General features: G+C 31.8%; 24 non-coding genes across 24 annotated transcripts; all 24 read left to right on the top strand.

The window, feature by feature from the left end:
• Nucleotides 1-541: 541 nt before the first annotated feature.
• On the top strand, nt 542-624 carry TRNAL-UAA (transfer RNA leucine (anticodon UAA)). The gene has a single exon. It is a non-coding gene; the product is annotated as a tRNA-Leu (tRNA).
• Nucleotides 625-1,221: 597 nt separating this feature from the next.
• On the top strand, nt 1,222-1,304 carry TRNAL-UAA (transfer RNA leucine (anticodon UAA)). The gene has a single exon. It is a non-coding gene; the product is annotated as a tRNA-Leu (tRNA).
• A 597-nt stretch (nt 1,305-1,901) lies between these two features.
• On the top strand, nt 1,902-1,984 carry TRNAL-UAA (transfer RNA leucine (anticodon UAA)). The gene has a single exon. It is a non-coding gene; the product is annotated as a tRNA-Leu (tRNA).
• A 596-nt stretch (nt 1,985-2,580) lies between these two features.
• On the top strand, nt 2,581-2,663 carry TRNAL-UAA (transfer RNA leucine (anticodon UAA)). Its single transcript has one exon. It is a non-coding gene; the product is annotated as a tRNA-Leu (tRNA).
• Nucleotides 2,664-3,259: 596 nt separating this feature from the next.
• TRNAL-UAA (transfer RNA leucine (anticodon UAA)) lies at nt 3,260-3,342 on the top strand. Its single transcript has one exon. It is a non-coding gene; the product is annotated as a tRNA-Leu (tRNA).
• Nucleotides 3,343-3,938: 596 nt separating this feature from the next.
• On the top strand, nt 3,939-4,021 carry TRNAL-UAA (transfer RNA leucine (anticodon UAA)). The gene has a single exon. It is a non-coding gene; the product is annotated as a tRNA-Leu (tRNA).
• Nucleotides 4,022-4,618: 597 nt separating this feature from the next.
• On the top strand, nt 4,619-4,701 carry TRNAL-UAA (transfer RNA leucine (anticodon UAA)). Its single transcript has one exon. It is a non-coding gene; the product is annotated as a tRNA-Leu (tRNA).
• A 166-nt stretch (nt 4,702-4,867) lies between these two features.
• On the top strand, nt 4,868-4,950 carry TRNAL-UAA (transfer RNA leucine (anticodon UAA)). The gene has a single exon. It is a non-coding gene; the product is annotated as a tRNA-Leu (tRNA).
• Nucleotides 4,951-5,546: 596 nt separating this feature from the next.
• Nucleotides 5,547-5,629, top strand: TRNAL-UAA (transfer RNA leucine (anticodon UAA)). The gene has a single exon. It is a non-coding gene; the product is annotated as a tRNA-Leu (tRNA).
• Nucleotides 5,630-6,226: 597 nt separating this feature from the next.
• TRNAL-UAA (transfer RNA leucine (anticodon UAA)) lies at nt 6,227-6,309 on the top strand. Its single transcript has one exon. It is a non-coding gene; the product is annotated as a tRNA-Leu (tRNA).
• Nucleotides 6,310-6,905: 596 nt separating this feature from the next.
• TRNAL-UAA (transfer RNA leucine (anticodon UAA)) lies at nt 6,906-6,988 on the top strand. Its single transcript has one exon. It is a non-coding gene; the product is annotated as a tRNA-Leu (tRNA).
• Nucleotides 6,989-7,584: 596 nt separating this feature from the next.
• Nucleotides 7,585-7,667, top strand: TRNAL-UAA (transfer RNA leucine (anticodon UAA)). Its single transcript has one exon. It is a non-coding gene; the product is annotated as a tRNA-Leu (tRNA).
• A 596-nt stretch (nt 7,668-8,263) lies between these two features.
• Nucleotides 8,264-8,346, top strand: TRNAL-UAA (transfer RNA leucine (anticodon UAA)). Its single transcript has one exon. It is a non-coding gene; the product is annotated as a tRNA-Leu (tRNA).
• Nucleotides 8,347-8,943: 597 nt separating this feature from the next.
• On the top strand, nt 8,944-9,026 carry TRNAL-UAA (transfer RNA leucine (anticodon UAA)). Its single transcript has one exon. It is a non-coding gene; the product is annotated as a tRNA-Leu (tRNA).
• Nucleotides 9,027-9,192: 166 nt separating this feature from the next.
• On the top strand, nt 9,193-9,275 carry TRNAL-UAA (transfer RNA leucine (anticodon UAA)). Its single transcript has one exon. It is a non-coding gene; the product is annotated as a tRNA-Leu (tRNA).
• Nucleotides 9,276-9,871: 596 nt separating this feature from the next.
• Nucleotides 9,872-9,954, top strand: TRNAL-UAA (transfer RNA leucine (anticodon UAA)). The gene has a single exon. It is a non-coding gene; the product is annotated as a tRNA-Leu (tRNA).
• Nucleotides 9,955-10,551: 597 nt separating this feature from the next.
• On the top strand, nt 10,552-10,634 carry TRNAL-UAA (transfer RNA leucine (anticodon UAA)). The gene has a single exon. It is a non-coding gene; the product is annotated as a tRNA-Leu (tRNA).
• A 596-nt stretch (nt 10,635-11,230) lies between these two features.
• TRNAL-UAA (transfer RNA leucine (anticodon UAA)) lies at nt 11,231-11,313 on the top strand. Its single transcript has one exon. It is a non-coding gene; the product is annotated as a tRNA-Leu (tRNA).
• A 596-nt stretch (nt 11,314-11,909) lies between these two features.
• Nucleotides 11,910-11,992, top strand: TRNAL-UAA (transfer RNA leucine (anticodon UAA)). The gene has a single exon. It is a non-coding gene; the product is annotated as a tRNA-Leu (tRNA).
• A 596-nt stretch (nt 11,993-12,588) lies between these two features.
• On the top strand, nt 12,589-12,671 carry TRNAL-UAA (transfer RNA leucine (anticodon UAA)). Its single transcript has one exon. It is a non-coding gene; the product is annotated as a tRNA-Leu (tRNA).
• A 597-nt stretch (nt 12,672-13,268) lies between these two features.
• Nucleotides 13,269-13,351, top strand: TRNAL-UAA (transfer RNA leucine (anticodon UAA)). Its single transcript has one exon. It is a non-coding gene; the product is annotated as a tRNA-Leu (tRNA).
• Nucleotides 13,352-13,517: 166 nt separating this feature from the next.
• Nucleotides 13,518-13,600, top strand: TRNAL-UAA (transfer RNA leucine (anticodon UAA)). Its single transcript has one exon. It is a non-coding gene; the product is annotated as a tRNA-Leu (tRNA).
• A 596-nt stretch (nt 13,601-14,196) lies between these two features.
• Nucleotides 14,197-14,279, top strand: TRNAL-UAA (transfer RNA leucine (anticodon UAA)). Its single transcript has one exon. It is a non-coding gene; the product is annotated as a tRNA-Leu (tRNA).
• Nucleotides 14,280-14,875: 596 nt separating this feature from the next.
• TRNAL-UAA (transfer RNA leucine (anticodon UAA)) lies at nt 14,876-14,958 on the top strand. Its single transcript has one exon. It is a non-coding gene; the product is annotated as a tRNA-Leu (tRNA).
• The last annotated feature ends 418 nt before the right edge of the window (nt 14,959-15,376 follow it).

Here is a 15,376-nt window from a genome sequence, read left to right as displayed (position 1 = left end):
AATTTTAAAGATTCTTTGTTGAGTAGGTATGTTATTGAGCCATATAAACTCTAATTTCAACGACAATATTGCTTTCTGATAAGAAATATGATGAATATTAGCAACTTTTTCCAAAGGAGAGTGATTATTTTTTTGAAGTTGCTGAAGATCACTATTGTATTAAATGTGATACTTTATGCTGTCCAGGCAGATATTTTATAATATGATCTAATCCTTGAATGAAGGATTATGATAAAAAGCAAGAGCAACCTTGATACCTGTGCACTCTCAAAAAATGGTGCATACCAAATAATAAATAAATGTAAAAAATGAGTGCATAGTTTTCTATGCTGTCCATCCCTTTAAAAGAATCAACAGAGTTCCATTTATATATTACTCTTGTCTTCAAAGTGAAGATCTTGTATACAGCATACAATATGAAAGAGACAGGAAAAGACGAGTAATAAGGTAGTGGAGAAATTGAAGAAAAAACGATCATACACACCTAATTACATATGAACATTGCAACTATGATAGATAGAAAAAAATTTGTGAAAATCTCACCAGGATGGCCGAGTGGTTAAGGTGTTGGACTTAAGATCCAATGGATTTATATCCGCGTGGGTTTGAACCCCACTTCTGGTATGAATTTTAATTTCATCTTCCTAAAAGATTCAAGGAAAAATTTGGACATTAAAAGAATTTTAAAGATTCTTTGTTGAGTAGGTATGTTATTGAGCTTTAGAAACTCTAATTTCAACGACAATATTGCTTTCTGATAAGAAATATGATGAATATTAGCAACTATTTCCAAATGAGAGTGATTATTTTTTTTGAAGTTGCTAAAGATCCCTATTGTATTAAACGTGATACTTTATGCTGTCCAGGCAGATATTTTATAATATGATCTAATCCTTGAATGAAGGATTATGATAAAAAGCAAGAGCAACCTTGATACCTGTGCACTCTCAAAAAATGGTGCATACCAAATAATAAATAAATGTAAAAAATGAGTGCATAGTTTTCTATGCTGTCCATCCCTTTAAAAGAATCAACAGAGTTCCATTTATATATTACTCTTGTCTTCAAAGTGAAGATCTTGTATACAGCATACAATATGAAAGAGACAGGTAAAGACGAGTAATAAGGTAGTGGAGAAATTGAAGAAAAAACGATCATACAAACCTAATTACATATGAACATTGCAACTATGATAGATAGAAAAAAATCTGTGAAAATCTCACCAGGATGGCCGAGTGGTTAAGGCATTGGACTTAAGATCCAATGGATTTATATCCGCGTGGTTTCGAACCCCACTTCTGGTATGAATTTTAATTTCATCTTCCTAAAAGATTCAAGGAAAAATTTGGACATTAAAAGAATTTTAAAGATTCTTTGTTGAGTAGGTATGTTATTGAGCTTTATAAACTCTAATTTCAATGACAATATTGCTTTCTGATAAAAAATATGATGAATATTAGCAACTATTTTCAAATGAGAGTGATTATTTTTTTGAAGTTGCTGAAGATCACTACTGTATTAAACGTGATACTTTATGCTGTCCAAGCAGATATTTTATAATATGATCTAATCCTTGAATGAAGGATTATGATAAAAAGCAAGAGCAACCTTGATACCTGTGCACTCTCAAAAAATGGTGCATACCAAATAATAAATAAATGTAAAAAATGAGTGCATAGTTTTCTATGCTGTCCATCCATTTTAAAAGAATCAACAGAGTTCCATTTATATATTACTCTTGTCTTCAAAGTGAAGATCTTGTATACAGCATATAATATGAAAGAGACAGGAAAAGACGAGTAATAAGGTAGTGGAGAAATTGAAGAAAAAACGATCATACACACCTAATTACATATGAACATTGCAACTATGATAGATAGAAAAAAAAATGTGAAAATCTCACCAGGATGGCCGAGTGGTTAAGACATTGGACTTAAGATCCAATGGATTTATATCCGCGTGGGTTTGAACCCCACTTCTGGTATGAATTTTAATTTCATCTTCCTAAAAGATTCAAGGAAAAATTTGGACATTAAAAGAATTTTAAAGATTCTTTGTTGAGTAGGTATGTTATTGAGCCATATAAACTCTAATTTCAACGACAATATTGCTTTCTGATAAGAAATATGATGAATATTAGCGACTTTTTCCAAAGGAGAGTGATTATTTTTTTGAAGTTGCTGAAGATCCCTATTGTATTAAACGTGATACTTTATGCTGTCCAGGCAGATATTTTATAATATGATCTAATCCTTGAATGAAGGATTATGATAAAAAGCAAGAGCAACCTTGATACCTGTGCACTCTCAAAAAATGGTGCATACCAAATAATAAATAAATGTAAAAAATGAGTGCATAGTTTTCTATGCTGTCCATCCCTTTAAAAGAATCAACAGAGTTCCATTTATATATTACTCTTGTCTTCAAAGTGAAGATCTTGTATACAGCATATAATATGAAAGAGACAGGTAAAGACGAGTAATAAGGTAGTGGAGAAATTGAAGAAAAAACGATCATATACACCAAATTACATATGAACATTGCAACTATGATAGATAGAAAAAAATCTGTGAAAATCTCACCAGGATGGCCGAGTGGTTAAGGTGTTGGACTTAAGATCCAATGGATTTATATCCGCGTGGGTTCGAACCCCACTTCTGGTATGAATTTTAATTTCATCTTCCTAAAAGATTCAAGGAAAAATTTGGACATTAAAAGAATTTTAAAGATTCTTTGTTGAGTAGGTATGTTATTGAGCCATATAAACTCTAATTTCAACGACAATATTGCTTTCTGATAAGAAATATGATGAATATTAGCAACTTTTTCCAAAGGAGAGTGATTATTTTTTTGAAGTTGCTGAAGATCACTATTGTATTAAACGTGATACTTTATGCTGTCCAAGCAGATATTTTATAATATGATCTAATCCTTGAATGAAGGATTATGATAAAAAGCAAGAGCAACCTTGATACCTGTGCACTCTCAAAAAATGGTGCATACCAAATAATAAATAAATGTAAAAAATGAGTGCATAGTTTTCTATGCTGTCCATCCCTTTAAAAGAATCAACAGAGTTCCATTTATATATTACTCTTGTCTTCAAAGTGAAGATCTTGTATACAGCATACAATATGAAAGAGACAGGAAAAGACGAGTAATAAGGTAGTGGAGAAATTGAAGAAAAAACGATCATACACACCTAATTACATATGAACATTGCAACTATGATAGATAGAAAAAAAAATGTGAAAATCTCACCAGGATGGCCGAGTGGTTAAGACATTGGACTTAAGATCCAATGGATTTATATCCGCGTGGGTTTGAACCCCACTTCTGGTATGAATTTTAATTTCATCTTCCTAAAAGATTCAAGGAAAAATTTGGACATTAAAAGAATTTTAAAGATTCTTTGTTGAGTAGGTATGTTATTGAGCCATATAAACTCTAATTTCAACGACAATATTGCTTTCTGATAAGAAATATGATGAATATTAGCGACTTTTTCCAAAGGAGAGTGATTATTTTTTTGAAGTTGCTGAAGATCCCTATTGTATTAAACGTGATACTTTATGCTGTCCAGGCAGATATTTTATAATATGATCTAATCCTTGAATGAAGGATTATGATAAAAAGCAAGAGCAACCTTGATACCTGTGCACTCTCAAAAAATGGTGCATACCAAATAATAAATAAATGTAAAAAATGAGTGCATAGTTTTCTATGCTGTCCATCCCTTTAAAAGAATCAACAGAGTTCCATTTATATATTACTCTTGTCTTCAAAGTGAAGATCTTGTATACAGCATATAATATGAAAGAGACAGGTAAAGACGAGTAATAAGGTAGTGGAGAAATTGAAGAAAAAACGATCATATACACCAAATTACATATGAACATTGCAACTATGATAGATAGAAAAAAATCTGTGAAAATCTCACCAGGATGGCCGAGTGGTTAAGGTGTTGGACTTAAGATCCAATGGATTTATATCCGCGTGGGTTCGAACCCCACTTCTGGTATGAATTTTAATTTCATCTTCCTAAAAGATTCAAGGAAAAATTTGGACATTAAAAGAATTTTAAAGATTCTTTGTTGAGTCGGTATGTTATTGAGCTTTAGAAACTCTAATTTCAACGACAATATTGCTTTCTGATAAGAAATATGATGAATATTAGCAACTATTTCCAAATGAGAGTGATTATTTTTTTTGAAGTTGCTAAAGATCCCTATTGTATTAAACGTGATACTTTATGCTGTCCAGGCAGATATTTTATAATATGATCTAATCCTTGAATGAAGGATTATGATAAAAAGCAAGAGCAACCTTGATACCTGTGCACTCTCAAAAAATGGTGCATACCAAATAATAAATAAATGTAAAAAATGAGTGCATAGTTTTCTATGCTGTCCATCCCTTTAAAAGAATCAACAGAGTTCCATTTATATATTACTTTTGTCTTCAAAGTGAAGATCTTGTATACAGCATACAATATGAAAGAGACAGGTAAAGACGAGTAATAAGGTAGTGGAGAAATTGAAGAAAAAACGATCATACACACCAAATTACATATGAACATTGCAACTATGATAGATAGAAAAAAACCTGTGAAAATCTCGCCAGGATGGCCGAGTGGTTAAGGCGTTGGACTTAAGATCCAAGGGATTTATATCCGCGTGGGTTCGAACCCCACTTCTGGTATGAATGTCTTCAAAGTGAAGATCTTGTATACAGCATACAATATGAAAGAGACAGGTAAAGACGAGTAATAAGGTAGTGGAGAAATTGAAGAAAAAACGATCATACACACCAAATTACATATGAACATTGCAACTATGATAGATAGAAAAAAAAATGTGAAAATCTCACCAGGATGGCCGAGTGGTTAAGGCGTTGGACTTAAGATCCAATGGATTTATATCCGCGTGGGTTCGAACCCCACTTCTGGTATGAATTTTAATTTCATCTTCCTAAAAGATTCAAGGAAAAATTTGGACATTAAAAGAATTTTAAAGATTCTTTGTTGAGTAGGTATGTTATTGAGCAATATAAACTCTAATTTCAACGACAATATTGCTTTCTGATAAGAAATATGATGAATATTAGCAACTTTTTCCAAAGGAGAGTGATTATTTTTTTGAAGTTGCTGAAGATCACTATTGTATTAAATGTGATACTTTATGCTGTCCAGGCAGATATTTTATAATATGATCTAATCCTTGAATGAAGGATTATGATAAAAAGCAAGAGCAACCTTGATACCTGTGCACTCTCAAAAAATGGTGCATACCAAATAATAAATAAATGTAAAAAATGAGTGCATAGTTTTCTATGCTGTCCATCCCTTTAAAAGAATCAACAGAGTTCCATTTATATATTACTCTTGTCTTCAAAGTGAAGATCTTGTATACAGCATACAATATGAAAGAGACAGGTAAAGACGAGTAATAAGGTAGTGGAGAAATTGAAGAAAAAACGATCATACACACCAAATTACATATGAACATTGCAACTATGATAGATAGAAAAAAAAATGTGAAAATCTCACCAGGATGGCCGAGTGGTTAAGGCGTTGGACTTAAGATCCAATGGATTTATATCCGCGTGGGTTCGAACCCCACTTCTGGTATGAATTTTAATTTCATCTTCCTAAAAGATTCAAGGAAAAATTTGGACATTAAAAGAATTTTAAAGATTCTTTGTTGAGTAGGTATGTTATTGAGCAATATAAACTCTAATTTCAACGACAATATTGCTTTCTGATAAGAAATATGATGAATATTAGCAACTTTTTCCAAAGGAGAGTGATTATTTTTTTGAAGTTGCTGAAGATCACTATTGTATTAAACGTGATACTTTATGCTGTCCAGGCAGATATTTTATAATATGATCTAATCCTTGAATGAAGGATTATGATAAAAAGCAAGAGAAACCTTGATACCTGTGCACTCTCAAAAAATGGTGCATACCAAATAATAAATAAATGTAAAAAATGAGTGCATAGTTTTCTATGCTGTCCATCCCTTTAAAAGAATCAACAGAGTTCCATTTATATATTACTCTTGTCTTCAAAGTGAAGATCTTGTATACAGCATACAATATGAAAGAGACAGGTAAAGACGAGTAATAAGGTAGTAGAGAAATTGAAGAAAAAAACGATCATAGAAACCTAATTACATATGAACATTGCAACTATGATAGATAGAAAAAAAAAAGTGAAAATCTCACCAGGATGGCAGAGTGGTTAAGGCGTTGGACTTAAGATCCAATGGATTTATATCCGCGTGGGTTCGAACCCCACTTCTGGTATGAATTTTAATTTCATCTTCCTAAACGATTCAAGGAAAAATTTGGACATTAAAAGAATTTTAAAGATTCTTTGTTGAGTAGGTATGTTATTGAGCAATATAAACTCTAATTTCAACGACAATATTGCTTTCTGATAAGAAATATGATGAATATTAGCAACTTTTTCCAAAGGAGAGTGATTATTTTTTTGAAGTTGCTGAAGATCACTATTGTATTAAACGTGATACTTTATGCTGTCCAGGCAGATATTTTATAATATGATCTAATCCTTGAATGAAGGATTATGATAAAAAGCAAGAGCAACCTTGATACCTGTGCACTCTCAAAAAATGGTGCATACCAAATAATAAATAAATGTAAAAAATGGGTGCATAGTTTTCTATGCTGTCCATCCCTTTAAAAGAATCAACAGAGTTCCATTTATATATTACTCTTGTCTTCAAAGTGAAGATCTTGTATACAGCATACAATATGAAAGAGACAGGTAAAGACGAGTAATAAGGTAGTGGAGAAATTGAAGAAAAAACGATCATACAAACCTAATTACATATGAACATTGCAACTATGATAGATAGAAAAAAAAATGTGAAAATCTCACCAGGATGGCCGAGTGGTTAAGGCGTTGGACTTAAGATCCAATGGATTTATATCCGCGTGGGTTCAAACCCCACTTCTGGTATGAATTTTAATTTCATCTTCCTAAAAGATTCAAGGAAAAATTTGGACATTAAAAGAATTTTAAAGATTCTTTGTTGAGTAGGTATGTTATTGAGCAATATAAACTCTAATTTTAACGACAATATTGCTTTCTGATAAGAAATATGATGAATATTAGCAACTTTTTCCAAAGGAGAGTGATTATTTTTTTGAAGTTGCTGAAGATCACTATTGTATTAAACGTGATACTTTATGCTGTCCAGGCAGATATTTTATAATATGATCTAATCCTTGAATGAAGGATTATGATAAAAAGCAAGAGCAACCTTGATACCTGTGCACTCTCAAAAAATGGTGCATACCAAATAATAAATAAATGTAAAAAATGAGTGCATAGTTTTCTATGCTGTCCATCCCTTTAAAAGAATCAACAGAGTTCCATTTATATATTACTCTTGTCTTCAAAGTGAAGATCTTGTATACAGCATACAATATGAAAGAGACAGGTAAAGACGAGTAATAAGGTAGTGGAGAAATTGAAGAAAAAACGATCATACACACCAAATTACATATGAACATTGTAACTATGATAGATAGAAAAAAACCTGTGAAAATCTCACCAGGATGGCCGAGTGGTTAAGGCGTTGGACTTAAGATCCAATGGATTTATATCCGTGTGGGTTCGAACCCCACTTCTGGTATGAATTTTAATTTCATCTTCCTAAAAGATTCAAGGAAAAATTTGGACATTAAAAGAATTTTAAAGATTCTTTGTTGAGTAGGTATGTTATTGAGCAATATAAACTCTAATTTCAACGACAATATTGCTTTCTGATAAGAAATATGATGAATATTAGCAACTTTTTCCAAAGGAGAGTGATTATTTTTTTGAAGTTGCTGAAGATCACTATTGTATTAAACGTGATACTTTATGCTGTCCAGGCAGATATTTTATAATATGATCTAATCCTTGAATGAAGGATTATGATAAAAAGCAAGAGCAACCTTGATACCTGTGCACTCTCAAAAAATGGTGCATACCAAATAATAAATAAATGTAAAAAATGAGTGCATAGTTTTTTATGCTGTCCATCCCTTTAAAAGAATCAACAGAGTTCCATTTATATATTACTCTTGTCTTCAAAGTGAAGATCTTGTATACAGCATATAATATGAAAGAGACAGGTAAAGACGAGTAATAAGGTAGTGGAGAAATTAAAGAAAAAACTATTATACACGCCAAATTACATATGAACATTGCAACTATGATAGATAGAAAAAAAACTGTGAAACTCTCACCAGGATGGCCGAGTGGTTAAGGCGTTGGACTTAAAATCCAATGGATTTATATCCGCGTGGGTTCGGACTCCACTTCTGGTATGAATTTTAATTTCATCTTCCTAAAAGATTCAAGGAAAAATTTGGACATTAAAAGAATTTTAAAGATTCTTTGTTGAGTAGGTATGTTATTGAGCTTTAGAAACTCTAATTTCAACGACAATATTGCTTTCTGATAAGAAATATGATGAATATTAGCAACTATTTCCAAATGAGAGTGATTATTTTTTTTGAAGTTGCTAAAGATCCCTATTGTATTAAACGTGATACTTTATGCTGTCCAGGCAGATATTTTATAATATGATCTAATCCTTGAATGAAGGATTATGATAAAAAGCAAGAGCAACCTTGATACCTGTGCACTCTCAAAAAATGGTGCATACCAAATAATAAATAAATGTAAAAAATGAGTGCATAGTTTTCTATGCTGTCCATCCCTTTAAAAGAATCAACAGAGTTCCATTTATATATTACTTTTGTCTTCAAAGTGAAGATCTTGTATACAGCATACAATATGAAAGAGACAGGTAAAGACGAGTAATAAGGTAGTGGAGAAATTGAAGAAAAAACGATCATACACACCAAATTACATATGAACATTGCAACTATGATAGATAGAAAAAAACCTGTGAAAATCTCGCCAGGATGGCCGAGTGGTTAAGGCGTTGGACTTAAGATCCAAGGGATTTATATCCGCGTGGGTTCGAACCCCACTTCTGGTATGAATGTCTTCAAAGTGAAGATCTTGTATACAGCATACAATATGAAAGAGACAGGTAAAGACGAGTAATAAGGTAGTGGAGAAATTTAAGAAAAAACGATCATACACACCAAATTACATATGAACATTGCAACTATGATAGATAGAAAAAAAAATGTGAAAATCTCACCAGGATGGCCGAGTGGTTAAGGCGTTGGACTTAAGATCCAATGGATTTATATCCGCGTGGGTTCGAACCCCACTTCTGGTATGAATTTTAATTTCATCTTCCTAAAAGATTCAAGGAAAAATTTGGACATTAAAAGAATTTTAAAGATTCTTTGTTGAGTAGGTATGTTATTGAGCAATATAAACTCTAATTTCAACGACAATATTGCTTTCTGATAAGAAATATGATGAATATTAGCAACTTTTTCCAAAGGAGAGTGATTATTTTTTTGAAGTTGCTGAAGATCACTATTGTATTAAATGTGATACTTTATGCTGTCCAGGCAGATATTTTATAATATGATCTAATCCTTGAATGAAGGATTATGATAAAAAGCAAGAGCAACCTTGATACCTGTGCACTCTCAAAAAATGGTGCATACCAAATAATAAATAAATGTAAAAAATGAGTGCATAGTTTTCTATGCTGTCCATCCCTTTAAAAGAATCAACAGAGTTCCATTTATATATTACTCTTGTCTTCAAAGTGAAGATCTTGTATACAGCATACAATATGAAAGAGACAGGTAAAGACGAGTAATAAGGTAGTGGAGAAATTGAAGAAAAAACGATCATACACACCAAATTACATATGAACATTGCAACTATGATAGATAGAAAAAAAAATGTGAAAATCTCACCAGGATGGCCGAGTGGTTAAGGCGTTGGACTTAAGATCCAATGGATTTATATCCGCGTGGGTTCGAACCCCACTTCTGGTATGAATTTTAATTTCATCTTCCTAAAAGATTCAAGGAAAAATTTGGACATTAAAAGAATTTTAAAGATTCTTTGTTGAGTAGGTATGTTATTGAGCAATATAAACTCTAATTTCAACGACAATATTGCTTTCTGATAAGAAATATGATGAATATTAGCAACTTTTTCCAAAGGAGAGTGATTATTTTTTTGAAGTTGCTGAAGATCACTATTGTATTAAACGTGATACTTTATGCTGTCCAGGCAGATATTTTATAATATGATCTAATCCTTGAATGAAGGATTATGATAAAAAGCAAGAGAAACCTTGATACCTGTGCACTCTCAAAAAATGGTGCATACCAAATAATAAATAAATGTAAAAAATGAGTGCATAGTTTTCTATGCTGTCCATCCCTTTAAAAGAATCAACAGAGTTCCATTTATATATTACTCTTGTCTTCAAAGTGAAGATCTTGTATACAGCATACAATATGAAAGAGACAGGTAAAGACGAGTAATAAGGTAGTAGAGAAATTGAAGAAAAAAACGATCATAGAAACCTAATTACATATGAACATTGCAACTATGATAGATAGAAAAAAAAAAGTGAAAATCTCACCAGGATGGCAGAGTGGTTAAGGCGTTGGACTTAAGATCCAATGGATTTATATCCGCGTGGGTTCGAACCCCACTTCTGGTATGAATTTTAATTTCATCTTCCTAAACGATTCAAGGAAAAATTTGGACATTAAAAGAATTTTAAAGATTCTTTGTTGAGTAGGTATGTTATTGAGCAATATAAACTCTAATTTCAACGACAATATTGCTTTCTGATAAGAAATATGATGAATATTAGCAACTTTTTCCAAAGGAGAGTGATTATTTTTTTGAAGTTGCTGAAGATCACTATTGTATTAAACGTGATACTTTATGCTGTCCAGGCAGATATTTTATAATATGATCTAATCCTTGAATGAAGGATTATGATAAAAAGCAAGAGCAACCTTGATACCTGTGCACTCTCAAAAAATGGTGCATACCAAATAATAAATAAATGTAAAAAATGGGTGCATAGTTTTCTATGCTGTCCATCCCTTTAAAAGAATCAACAGAGTTCCATTTATATATTACTCTTGTCTTCAAAGTGAAGATCTTGTATACAGCATACAATATGAAAGAGACAGGTAAAGACGAGTAATAAGGTAGTGGAGAAATTGAAGAAAAAACGATCATACAAACCTAATTACATATGAACATTGCAACTATGATAGATAGAAAAAAAAATGTGAAAATCTCACCAGGATGGCCGAGTGGTTAAGGCGTTGGACTTAAGATCCAATGGATTTATATCCGCGTGGGTTCAAACCCCACTTCTGGTATGAATTTTAATTTCATCTTCCTAAAAGATTCAAGGAAAAATTTGGACATTAAAAGAATTTTAAAGATTCTTTGTTGAGTAGGTATGTTATTGAGCAATATAAACTCTAATTTTAACGACAATATTGCTTTCTGATAAGAAATATGATGAATATTAGCAACTTTTTCCAAAGGAGAGTGATTATTTTTTTGAAGTTGCTGAAGATCACTATTGTATTAAACGTGATACTTTATGCTGTCCAGGCAGATATTTTATAATATGATCTAATCCTTGAATGAAGGATTATGATAAAAAGCAAGAGCAACCTTGATACCTGTGCACTCTCAAAAAATGGTGCATACCAAATAATAAATAAATGTAAAAAATGAGTGCATAGTTTTCTATGCTGTCCATCCCTTTAAAAGAATCAACAGAGTTCCATTTATATATTACTCTTGTCTTCAAAGTGAAGATCTTGTATACAGCATACAATATGAAAGAGACAGGTAAAGACGAGTAATAAGGTAGTGGAGAAATTGAAGAAAAAACGATCATACACACCAAATTACATATGAACATTGTAACTATGATAGATAGAAAAAAACCTGTGAAAATCTCACCAGGATGGCCGAGTGGTTAAGGCGTTGGACTTAAGATCCAATGGATTTATATCCGTGTGGGTTCGAACCCCACTTCTGGTATGAATTTTAATTTCATCTTCCTAAAAGATTCAAGGAAAAATTTGGACATTAAAAGAATTTTAAAGATTCTTTGTTGAGTAGGTATGTTATTGAGCAATATAAACTCTAATTTCAACGACAATATTGCTTTCTGATAAGAAATATGATGAATATTAGCAACTTTTTCCAAAGGAGAGTGATTATTTTTTTGAAGTTGCTGAAGATCACTATTGTATTAAACGTGATACTTTATGCTGTCCAGGCAGATATTTTATAATATGATCTAATCCTTGAATGAAGGATTATGATAAAAAGCAAGAGCAACCTTGATACCTGTGCACTCTCAAAAAATGGTGCATACCAAATAATAAATAAATGTAAAAAATGAGTGCATAGTTTTTTATGCTGTCCATCCCTTTAAAAGAATCAACAGAGTTCCATTTATATATTACTCTTGTCTTCAAAGTGAAGATCTTGTATACAGCATATAATATGAAAGAGACAGGTAAAGACGAGTAATAAGGTAGTGGAGAAATTAAAGAAAAAACTATTATACACGCCAAATTACATATGAACATTGCAACTATGATAGATAGAAAAAAAACTGTGAAACTCTCACCAGGATGGCCGAGTGGTTAAGGCGTTGGACTTAAAATCCAATGGATTTATATCCACGTGGGTTCGGACTCCACTTCTGGTATGAATTTTAATTTCATCTTCCTAAAAGATTCAAGGAAAAATTTGGACATTAAAAGAATTTTAAAGATTCTTTGTTGAGTAGGTATGTTATTGAGCTTTAGAAACTCTAATTTCAACGACAATATTGCTTTCTGATAAGAAATATGATGAATATTAGCAACTATTTCCAAATGAGAGTGATTATTTTTTTTGAAGTTGCTAAAGATCCCTATTGTATTAAACGTGATACTTTATGCTGTCCAGGCAGATATTTTATAATATGATCTAATCCTTGAATGAAGGATTATGATAAAAAGCAAGAGCAACCTTGATACCTGTGCACTCTCAAAAAATGGTGCATACCAAATAATAAATAAATGTAAAAAATGAGTGCATAGTTTTCTATGCTGTCCATCCCTTTAAAAGAATCAACAGAGTTCCATTTATATATTACTTTTGTCTTCAAAGTGAAGATCTTGTATACAGCATACAATATGAAAGAGACAGGTAAAGACGAGTAATAAGGTAGTGGAGAAATTGAAGAAAAAACGATCATACACACCAAATTACATATGAACATTGCAACTATGATAGATAGAAAAAAACCTGTGAAAATCTCGCCAGGATGGCCGAGTGGTTAAGGCGTTGGACTTAAGATCCAAGGGATTTATATCCGCGTGGGTTCGAACCCCACTTCTGGTATGAATGTCTTCAAAGTGAAGATCTTGTATACAGCATACAATATGAAAGAGACAGGTAAAGACGAGTAATAAGGTAGTGGAGAAATTGAAGAAAAAACGATCATACACACCAAATTACATATGAACATTGCAACTATGATAGATAGAAAAAAAAATGTGAAAATCTCACCAGGATGGCCGAGTGGTTAAGGCGTTGGACTTAAGATCCAATGGATTTATATCCGCGTGGGTTCGAACCCCACTTCTGGTATGAATTTTAATTTCATCTTCCTAAAAGATTCAAGGAAAAATTTGGACATTAAAAGAATTTTAAAGATTCTTTGTTGAGTAGGTATGTTATTGAGCAATATAAACTCTAATTTCAACGACAATATTGCTTTCTGATAAGAAATATGATGAATATTAGCAACTTTTTCCAAAGGAGAGTGATTATTTTTTTGAAGTTGCTGAAGATCACTATTGTATTAAATGTGATACTTTATGCTGTCCAGGCAGATATTTTATAATATGATCTAATCCTTGAATGAAGGATTATGATAAAAAGCAAGAGCAACCTTGATACCTGTGCACTCTCAAAAAATGGTGCATACCAAATAATAAATAAATGTAAAAAATGAGTGCATAGTTTTCTATGCTGTCCATCCCTTTAAAAGAATCAACAGAGTTCCATTTATATATTACTCTTGTCTTCAAAGTGAAGATCTTGTATACAGCATACAATATGAAAGAGACAGGTAAAGACGAGTAATAAGGTAGTGGAGAAATTGAAGAAAAAACGATCATACACACCAAATTACATATGAACATTGCAACTATGATAGATAGAAAAAAAAATGTGAAAATCTCACCAGGATGGCCGAGTGGTTAAGGCGTTGGACTTAAGATCCAATGGATTTATATCCGCGTGGGTTCGAACCCCACTTCTGGTATGAATTTTAATTTCATCTTCCTAAAAGATTCAAGGAAAAATTTGGACATTAAAAGAATTTTAAAGATTCTTTGTTGAGTAGGTATGTTATTGAGCAATATAAACTCTAATTTCAACGACAATATTGCTTTCTGATAAGAAATATGATGAATATTAGCAACTTTTTCCAAAGGAGAGTGATTATTTTTTGAAGTTGCTGAAGATCACTATTGTATTAAACGTGATACTTTATGCTGTCCAGGCAGATATTTTATAATATGATCTAATCCTTGAATGAAGGATTATGATAAAAAGCAAGAGAAACCTTGATACCTGTGCACTCTCAAAAAATGGTGCATACCAAATAATAAATAAATGTAAAAAATGAGTGCATAGTTTTCTATGCTGTCCATCCCTTTAAAAGAATCAACAGAGTTCCATTTATATATTACTCTTGTCTTCAAAGTGAAGATCTTGTATACAGCATACAATATGAAAGAGACAGGTAAAGACGAGTAATAAGGTAGTAGAGAAATTGAAGAAAAAAACGATCATAGAAACCTAATTACATATGAACATTGCAACTATGATAGATAGAAAAAAAAAAGTGAAAATCTCACCAGGATGGCCGAGTGGTTAAGGCGTTGGACTTAAGATCCAATGGATTTATATCCGCGTGGGTTCGAACCCCACTTCTGGTATGAATTTTAATTTCATCTTCCTAAACGATTCAAGGAAAAATTTGGACATTAAAAGAATTTTAAAGATTCTTTGTTGAGTAGGTATGTTATTGAGCAATATAAACTCTAATTTCAACGACAATATTGCTTTCTGATAAGAAATATGATGAATATTAGCAACTTTTTCCAAAGGAGAGTGATTATTTTTTTGAAGTTGCTGAAGATCACTATTGTATTAAACGTGATACTTTATGCTGTCCAGGCAGATATTTTATAATATGATCTAATCCTTGAATGAAGGATTATGATAAAAAGCAAGAGCAACCTTGATACCTGTGCACTCTCAAAAAATGGTGCATACCAAATAATAAATAAATGTAAAAAATGAGTGCATAGTTTTCTATGCTGTCCATCCCTTTAAAAGAATCAACAGAGTTCA

This window comes from Mixophyes fleayi, chromosome 3 (genome assembly GCF_038048845.1).
Source record: "Mixophyes fleayi isolate aMixFle1 chromosome 3, aMixFle1.hap1, whole genome shotgun sequence".
NCBI lineage: Eukaryota > Metazoa > Chordata > Amphibia > Anura > Limnodynastidae > Mixophyes > Mixophyes fleayi.
This window is presented reverse-complemented; position numbering and strand designations above follow the sequence as displayed.